The sequence below is a fragment of the Miscanthus floridulus genome, chromosome 6 (assembly GCF_019320115.1).
Source record: "Miscanthus floridulus cultivar M001 chromosome 6, ASM1932011v1, whole genome shotgun sequence".
NCBI classification, from domain to species: Eukaryota; Viridiplantae; Streptophyta; class Magnoliopsida; order Poales; family Poaceae; genus Miscanthus; species Miscanthus floridulus.
This window is the reverse complement of record NC_089585.1, coordinates 72,789,687-72,797,208: the sequence shown is the minus strand read 5'-3', so window position 1 is coordinate 72,797,208 and position 7,522 is coordinate 72,789,687. Positions and strand designations below refer to the sequence as shown.

At 41.4% G+C, this 7,522-nt stretch overlaps 1 non-coding gene across 1 annotated transcript; it reads left to right on the top strand.

The window, feature by feature from the left end:
• The first annotated feature begins 2,051 nt into the window (after positions 1 to 2,051).
• Positions 2,052 to 2,158, top strand: LOC136462143 (small nucleolar RNA R71). The gene has a single exon (XR_010760661.1). It is a non-coding gene; the product is annotated as a small nucleolar RNA R71 (small nucleolar RNA).
• Positions 2,159 to 7,522: the final 5,364 nt, after the last annotated feature.

The window sequence follows — 7,522 nt, the reverse complement described above, 5'->3', positions numbered from 1 at the left end:
CTTAAGCAAGAGTGAATGGCCGTCGGTGAAAATTCGGTGGAGAAATGACCTAAGTGGAGATGGAGGTGGAAATGGAGGTGATGGTGGAGATAGAAGTGATGGGTGGTGGTTAAGTGGGTCCCATGTGTCTCCTTTGGATCCTGGATGCATCTATTTCTATCGTATACACATGTATAAATGTGCCATGCAAAAATATTTTATGATATTATGAAATATAGGAAGATGAATAGATGGTATTTTAAAATTTTTATGCCTCTACAATAAATATTTATTATGGGTTTTTACGCTCTATAAAAATTATTTACATGGGGCTTGAATTTTATAATGCCATGATGAGAATTTTTATTTTATAATGCAAATGTTGAAAAGTAAATATGCTAAGATAAAATGATTAATGCAATATGGTAAAGTAAATATGGATAACTATCGATTTTACCTCCCAGTGAGGGTTCATAATTTTAAGTCCATCGAACTAGACTTCTACAGTCATGTTTATTCTTCAGGTGCATCAGTCGGTCACACAGATGGGGACCATGACGGTTGCACTTGCTTCTCTTGCCACTCCAAATTAGATCATTGTCTGGTCTTGGCTTGAAGGCGAATCGCTCTTCCTTGCCATTGATATAGAATTTAATTTCTCCAGCTCCAACATCAATGTGTGCATTTGTAGTGCTCAAGAAAGGTCCCCAAGGATGAGGGGTGTCTTCATGTCCTCCTACATGTCAAGTACTACAAAATCCACTGGAATAAAGAAGTTTCTTATTTTCACCAAAATATTCTCGGTGATTCCTGTAGGGTAGCGGACCGATTGGTCGGCTAGTTGTAGGCATATTGACATTGGCATGAGTGTTGAATAGTTGAGCTTGTCGAAAACCTTCTTGGGTATGACACTAACACTTGCTCCAAGATCGCATAGCACATTCTCAAAGTTTTAGTTTCCTATTGAACAATCAATAGTGGGACATCCTGGATCCTTCTTCTTGACAGGTGATGTGTCTAGGATGGTGGCACTACACTCCACTGTTAACTGGATTATCTCAGTGGTAGGCAGTGGTCTCTTGTTGATCAGAATGTCTCTGAGGTACTTCGCATAGGTGGGTACCTATATGGCATCTAGCAGAGGAATATTGACATATAACATTTGAATTACCTCTATGAACTTACCAAATGGCTCATCCATTTTAGCTTTTTGATTTCTACATTGAAACAGTAGGAAGGTGGTGTCATAAAAATCTTGCATCATTTCCTGTGCTTGTGGTTCAACTTCTTTAACTTCATCGTCCTTCTTCTCCTCTTGTACTGCTGCCGATGTCTTACCTGTCCTCATCGGATATGGTGGATCACGAGTAGACTTGCCACCTCTTGTGGTTATGGCATTGTTCTCAAGGTTAGTGGCAAAAGACAGAGCAGCGGTTAACTGAGCTAATTTTGATTCTATCTTTTTATTACAGCTAAGTTGGTCTTTTATGGCAGAAGAAAAACTATTCATTTTAGTGTTTATGTTTTTTAGGACTTTATCATTAAAAGCAAGCTTCTTAGAAATATTCTTGTTAATCCTAGCTTGATCTGATGGTTGCTTAGGATTAGAAGAATTATTACCTTGGTACTTACCTTGGTAATTTGACCATTGTTGTTGTTGACCCCATCCTTGTCTCTATTGTTGTGGAGCAAAATTGTTGATGACGATGTTTGCATCTTCTTGAGATTCAGGGAAAGCAACCCCCAAATATTCTCCACATATGTTTTGGGAATTAAAAGCATCTTGTTTGGCCTGATGATCTTTCTTGTAATTGGCTCGCTGTTCAAGCCAATTCAACAGTACATCCATCTTAGTTGACAATGCACACACCTCTTTTGGTACTTCTTCACTCTTATTGCATGCTTGAATATTGCATTAGGACCAACCTTGATTAGAGGCTATCTTCTCCATGAGAGTTTTAGCTTTTCCAAGGGTGAGTGACATAAATGATCCTCCAGCAGTAGCATCCAATTGTTCATGAGCTTTCTGAGTTAATCCATGGTAAACGTTTTGCATTAGCAACCAAACCTCCATCCCATGATGAGGACAATCTAAAATGTATTCTTGAAAACGTTCCCATGCTTCTAGAATAGTCTCTCCTTTCTGCTATTGGAAATTGGAAATCTTTCCTCTTAAGGCATTGGTCTTGCCTGTAGGGAAAAACTTTGCTAGAAAGGCCTTTGAACATCTTGCCCACGTGTTGATATCTTCTTTGTTGGTGTAGAACCACTGCTTCGCCCTTCCCCCTAATGAGAATGGAAAGAGGTAGAGTAGTATGATGTCTTGAGCAACGTCGTTGATGGTGACTGTGTTGCTAATCTCTAGAAAATTCTGAAGATGACCACTAGCATCTTCATGTGCCTTTCTGCTGAATGGAGTAGCTTGCACCATGTTGATGAGGCTTGGCTTGAGCTTGAACTCAAGGTTGTTGGTTTTGAGTGTTGGTCCCATGCGAATGTTTTCAGTGCTTGGAGCAAAGAACTCACGCAGAGTCTTTTTAGCCATAGCTCTAGAAACTGGTGTTAAGCTTCTTCTTGATTGGGTTGATTCTAATTGATGGAGATTGTTGGTGAATCACAACCAATCCTACAATACCCTGTATAAGATATGAACAAAGATAAACAAGGGTAAGCCTACTAAAGCAGAGGAATAAAGTTATGATCTCGTCTATAAGTATTTATTTGATCAATTCTCTTAGCCTTGTGCCCCTTCCTGGCAACAGCACCAGAAATGCTTGTTGGCATTTCTTAGCATCACTCTTTACTAAGTTTTCATCCCTAGCAATGATGCCAGAAATGTGTTGTTGGTAATTATTGAGAACACTTGTAAATTTATATATAATAAGTAATCTATAAGCGCACAGATAATATACCATTGTAGCATTTCACCTGGGAGTATGCCAGGTATTGTTATTTATATTTTATCCATAGGGAGGAGCGATGGGGTGGCTAGAGATATTAAAAAATATGCATACTTATGACAAGATCATTAACTCAATAGGACGGGGTTCTACTTGTTCTACAAATGGGTAGTGGACTACAAAGGACTCAATAGGAGTGTCACATCCACGATCTATCACATGACCTAGACTATAGAATGCATCCGCAGGTAAACAATATTTAAGCACCACGTTTATATAATGTCGACCACTTAACTCACTCGAGTACTGAGCTAAGTGCTTTGCGAACATATGCATAAATTCATCATCAATCATGACTATATCAAGTATACTACTAGAGCAAACTAGGAAGATAATAAATAGAAACATAGTATTGAAGTAGCACAAAGTCAAAATATAAAGGAATACAATGGCTTTACCAGCCAATAGACGATGAATCCAGAATCCAGAGCAATAGCCCACACTCTACTTAAATCTTGCTAGCTAGACTATACTAGACCTTTGAAGTATTAGAGCTCTATTCTCTTCTCTCTATAAACCCAAATTTCTGATCTGATCTTGACTTATGTAGTTCAGCCTGAGGGTGGGGGTTAGGGGCTGGTATATATAGGCCGAAGCCTTAATTCTGGACCCTTCGATCAAACTGACTTGAATAAATGGCATGGATTCAATCCTTAAGGCGGTGGAGGACCAACATACAAAGCTAGCGGCTGACTGGTGGGCCCAAGGGCCGGCCGGCCTATAGGTGGGGCCGGCCAGTGCGTCTCACCCTCCGCTTCAGTGTGGTGTCCTCTTGAGTTTTCTGGAATCTTCTGGGGTTATTTTTGCTGTGGATAAGTATGATTTAATTTGATGATTTGATCCACCTTAATGGTTTTTTTAATAAGCCCTGCTGAAAACATAGATTCACCAAAACTCATGAAATTTGTTAGTTTAAACCCCTAAACCTATGTTGGTGATTACTTTCATACCCTTATACATGTTATATTGATGATTTATAATGTTTGTTAACTACCGTCAACAGCTGGACATCCTGTGTAGGGATAGACTGCCATGCTAGCCACCAGAGGAAATACCCTCACCTTGGATGGCACCAACGCCTTCCAAAATGCAGCCCACTCCTTCTCTTCTTCCCCAGTATTAGATCTGCTAGTCGTGTGCTCCAACTAGGTCGATCTCCTCTCTCTTATGTGCACCAACATTCTATAAGCCGATCCCACTGTGAATAGCCCTGACTACTCATAGTGCCACGCCCAAAAATCACCCTATGCTGAAGTATAGAGAGGGATGCTCATGATAATTTTGGCATCCATCAGTAAGAAAAATTCAATCACCAACTGCTTGTCCCACTTCCAAAGAGTCAAATCGATTAACTCGCTGACCTTTTGAGGGGGGTCATCTTTGGCATAGCATACCGGCCTCATCAGGCCATCTCTCGATAGCCAATTTGACAACCAAATATCAGTTTGCTCCCTTATGCCAATCCTTCTAATCAAACCTTGAACTAGGGTATATCTTCCCTCGATTATTGACCTCCAAGTGCATGAAGGGTCCTTTCCAACTATTGCTTTCAAGAACTCACCCTCTGCAAAGTAGATGTCTTTGAGAATCCGAGTACTGAGAGCCCCCGGGTCCTACAGAATTCACCACGCTTGGCGAGCGAGAAGAGCTAAGTTAAATAACTCCATGCCTCGAAAGCCAAGACCACCCATATACTTTGGCATAGTCATATCTTCCCAAACAACCCAACATGTTCGACGCTTCCCATCTTTACTTCCCCACCAAAAATTGCGTATCAAGCTGTCCACATGCTAACAAAGGCCTCTTGGTAATTTAAAGCAAGACATTGAATAGGTTGGAATTGCCTACGCCACTAACTTAATAAGCACCTATTTTCCTCCTATCGATAGACACTTCTCCATCCAACCTTGAATCTTGCTCTAGATCCTATGTTTTAGATATTTGAACGCCCCATTTGCTACGATACCCACATCCATTGGCATAGCTAGAGACTTGTCACTTAGCGCTTCAGTGTGTATATCCATCATCACTTTAATCTCCTCCCTCACTTGGATAGTACACCCCTTTGCGAAGTGGATAGATGAATTCTCCATATTTACCGTTTGCCCGGAAGGTCGACAATAAAGGTGAAGAGCATCCTTCACCTCCTCCGCATTCTCCCTATTTTCCCTGAAAAATAGAAGACTGTCATCCACAAAGAGTAGGTGACTCACCATTGGGCCCGACGGTGCCACCCTAATGCCACTTAAGTTCTATGACTGAATTCTTGAATTTAATAGGCACGAAAGGCCCTCTATTGTTAGCCAGAAAAGATAGAGAAATTGGATCTCCTTGACGAATCCCCCATGATGGTATTAAAGTTTCTAATCTTTCACCATTAAACAGCACCGAATAAGTGACTGACGTCACCAGCCTCATAACCATGTGCACCCAGGTGCTACTAAAACCCAACTTCAACATAATTCTGTGAAGATAATCTCACTCAACGCGATCATATGCCTTCTTAATATCAAGCTTAACCGCACAACACCTGTTCTCCCATGCCCTCTTCTTTTTCATCAAATGAAGACATTCATAGTCTGCCAAGATGTCCGTAATAAGCCTTCCTAGCACAAATGTCGGCTGCTCTTCTGAAATAATTTCTGATAAAATGATCTGCAATCTATTAGCCATAGTTTTTTAGGCTATCTTACAAAATTACATTGCACAAGCTAATGGGACGAAACTACCACAATTCTTTTGGTTTCTCCAACTTTAGGATCAAAATAACACAAGTGTTGTTAATCACCGAAGGGTCATCTTCCCCCTAGAAAGGTCCAAATGGCTAGAGGAGGGTAAATAGCCTAATAAAATTTTCTACAAAATACTAAAGCAACTAGTTGGACAATTAGATAGCGAAGCTTTTTGCTCTAGCTCTACTTTGTGCTGCAAGCAACCTATACCGCAATACTAGTTCACTATGATCTCTATGTCACACTCAAAAGCTAAGTCACTACTCTTACTCTAGTTGAGCTAGCTAGCAAACTAAAACAACTACACTAACTAGTCTAGCTAAACAACTAACCAAGCAAGAGAGGCACTACCACTACATAAAATTAAAGAATGTAAATACAAAGAGTGGTAGAGGGGTTATACCAGCATGGCAAGTGACTATCAATCAAGAATACCAATGAATACCAAGTGATCAAGGGACAATTGACACACAATTTTTTATCCTAAGGTTCACGTGCTTGTCAGCACGCTAGACCCAGTTCTGAAGGCCGATTCATTTGGTGGTTCACGATCTAATTGGAACCACGCCAAGCCCAACAAATGGGTGCTGCAAGAACCTACACAATATGTGGGCACTCAACTTCATGACCAATCCACTAGAGGTGCTTTTAGTGCTTTTCAGGGAATAAGCCAAAGAACCCCTCATAAATCGCTGGGAGATAGCCACGAATAATCACCAACTCATGCCAAGACTCCTTCGCTGCTCCAAGCCATCTAGGTGGCGGCAACCACTAAGAGTAACAAGAAATTCCATAGCTCACATGATCACTAGTGCCACTAGATGCTCAAACTCTAAGCAAATGCACTAGAATCACTCCCAAACTCACAAAGGTGATGAATCAAAGAAGGAGATGAGTGGGAGGTGTTTGGCTTAGCTCACAAAGATGTATCAATGATCAAAATATCCAAGTGAGTGAGCTAGAGCCGGCCAACACTTATTTATACAGCCCCCAAAGGTTACATACCTGTTGGCCCTCTTATCCCAACTTCTAGCACTGACTGGACTCGTCCGGTTGCAGCGTTCGGTCACTCCCTGAGCGCCACATGTATGACCATTTGAAATTTGCTGTTGGGCGCTAATGGATCCCAATGCGCTCACACCCTACACCTTTGGATCGGACTGGTAGGTCCCCTGACTAGACTCGGCTAAAGCTAGAGTCTGGTGCGATCCAAAGAGATTCCAAAGAGGTCTTTTGGAGCCTGACCGGCCAAAGCTAGAGTCCGGTCACGCCAGCTACCCTGGTGGAGCCTAAGGTTTGTTATCGGACGCGTCCAGTCTACCCGTGAATAGCATCTAGTCACAGCAGTGACCCTCTATCTCTTCCCAATTCTCCTCCCTTGTGCAAATGTGTCTACTCCACCAAGTTTCATCACTTGTGCACATGAGTTAGCGTTTCACAAACATGTTTTCCAAGGGATGTTAGTACTCACAAGGTCCTAATGCAAATGCATGGAGTTAATTCACCTAGTGGCACTTAGATAACTGTATTTGCTTCGAGATCGCCCCTCTTAATAGTACGGCTATCTATCATAAACCCAATCACACCCTCCATGGTGTCTTGATTGGCAAAAACAAAATGGCCCCATCAAATATACCTTTGCCTTGAGCCCATTTTGTTTTTCTCTTTCTTCTTTTCCAAGTTGGAGCACTTAATCTTCAACTGACTTAATCATGCCCCACGTCCTATGCCTCTCCCTACCCACACTTCACCATAAACACAAGTGAGCCACCATGCATCCTCCCCGTTCTCTGTAATAATTGTGTCAATGTGATACTGAGAGTACGGTAAAATCTCCACTCTTGTATTATT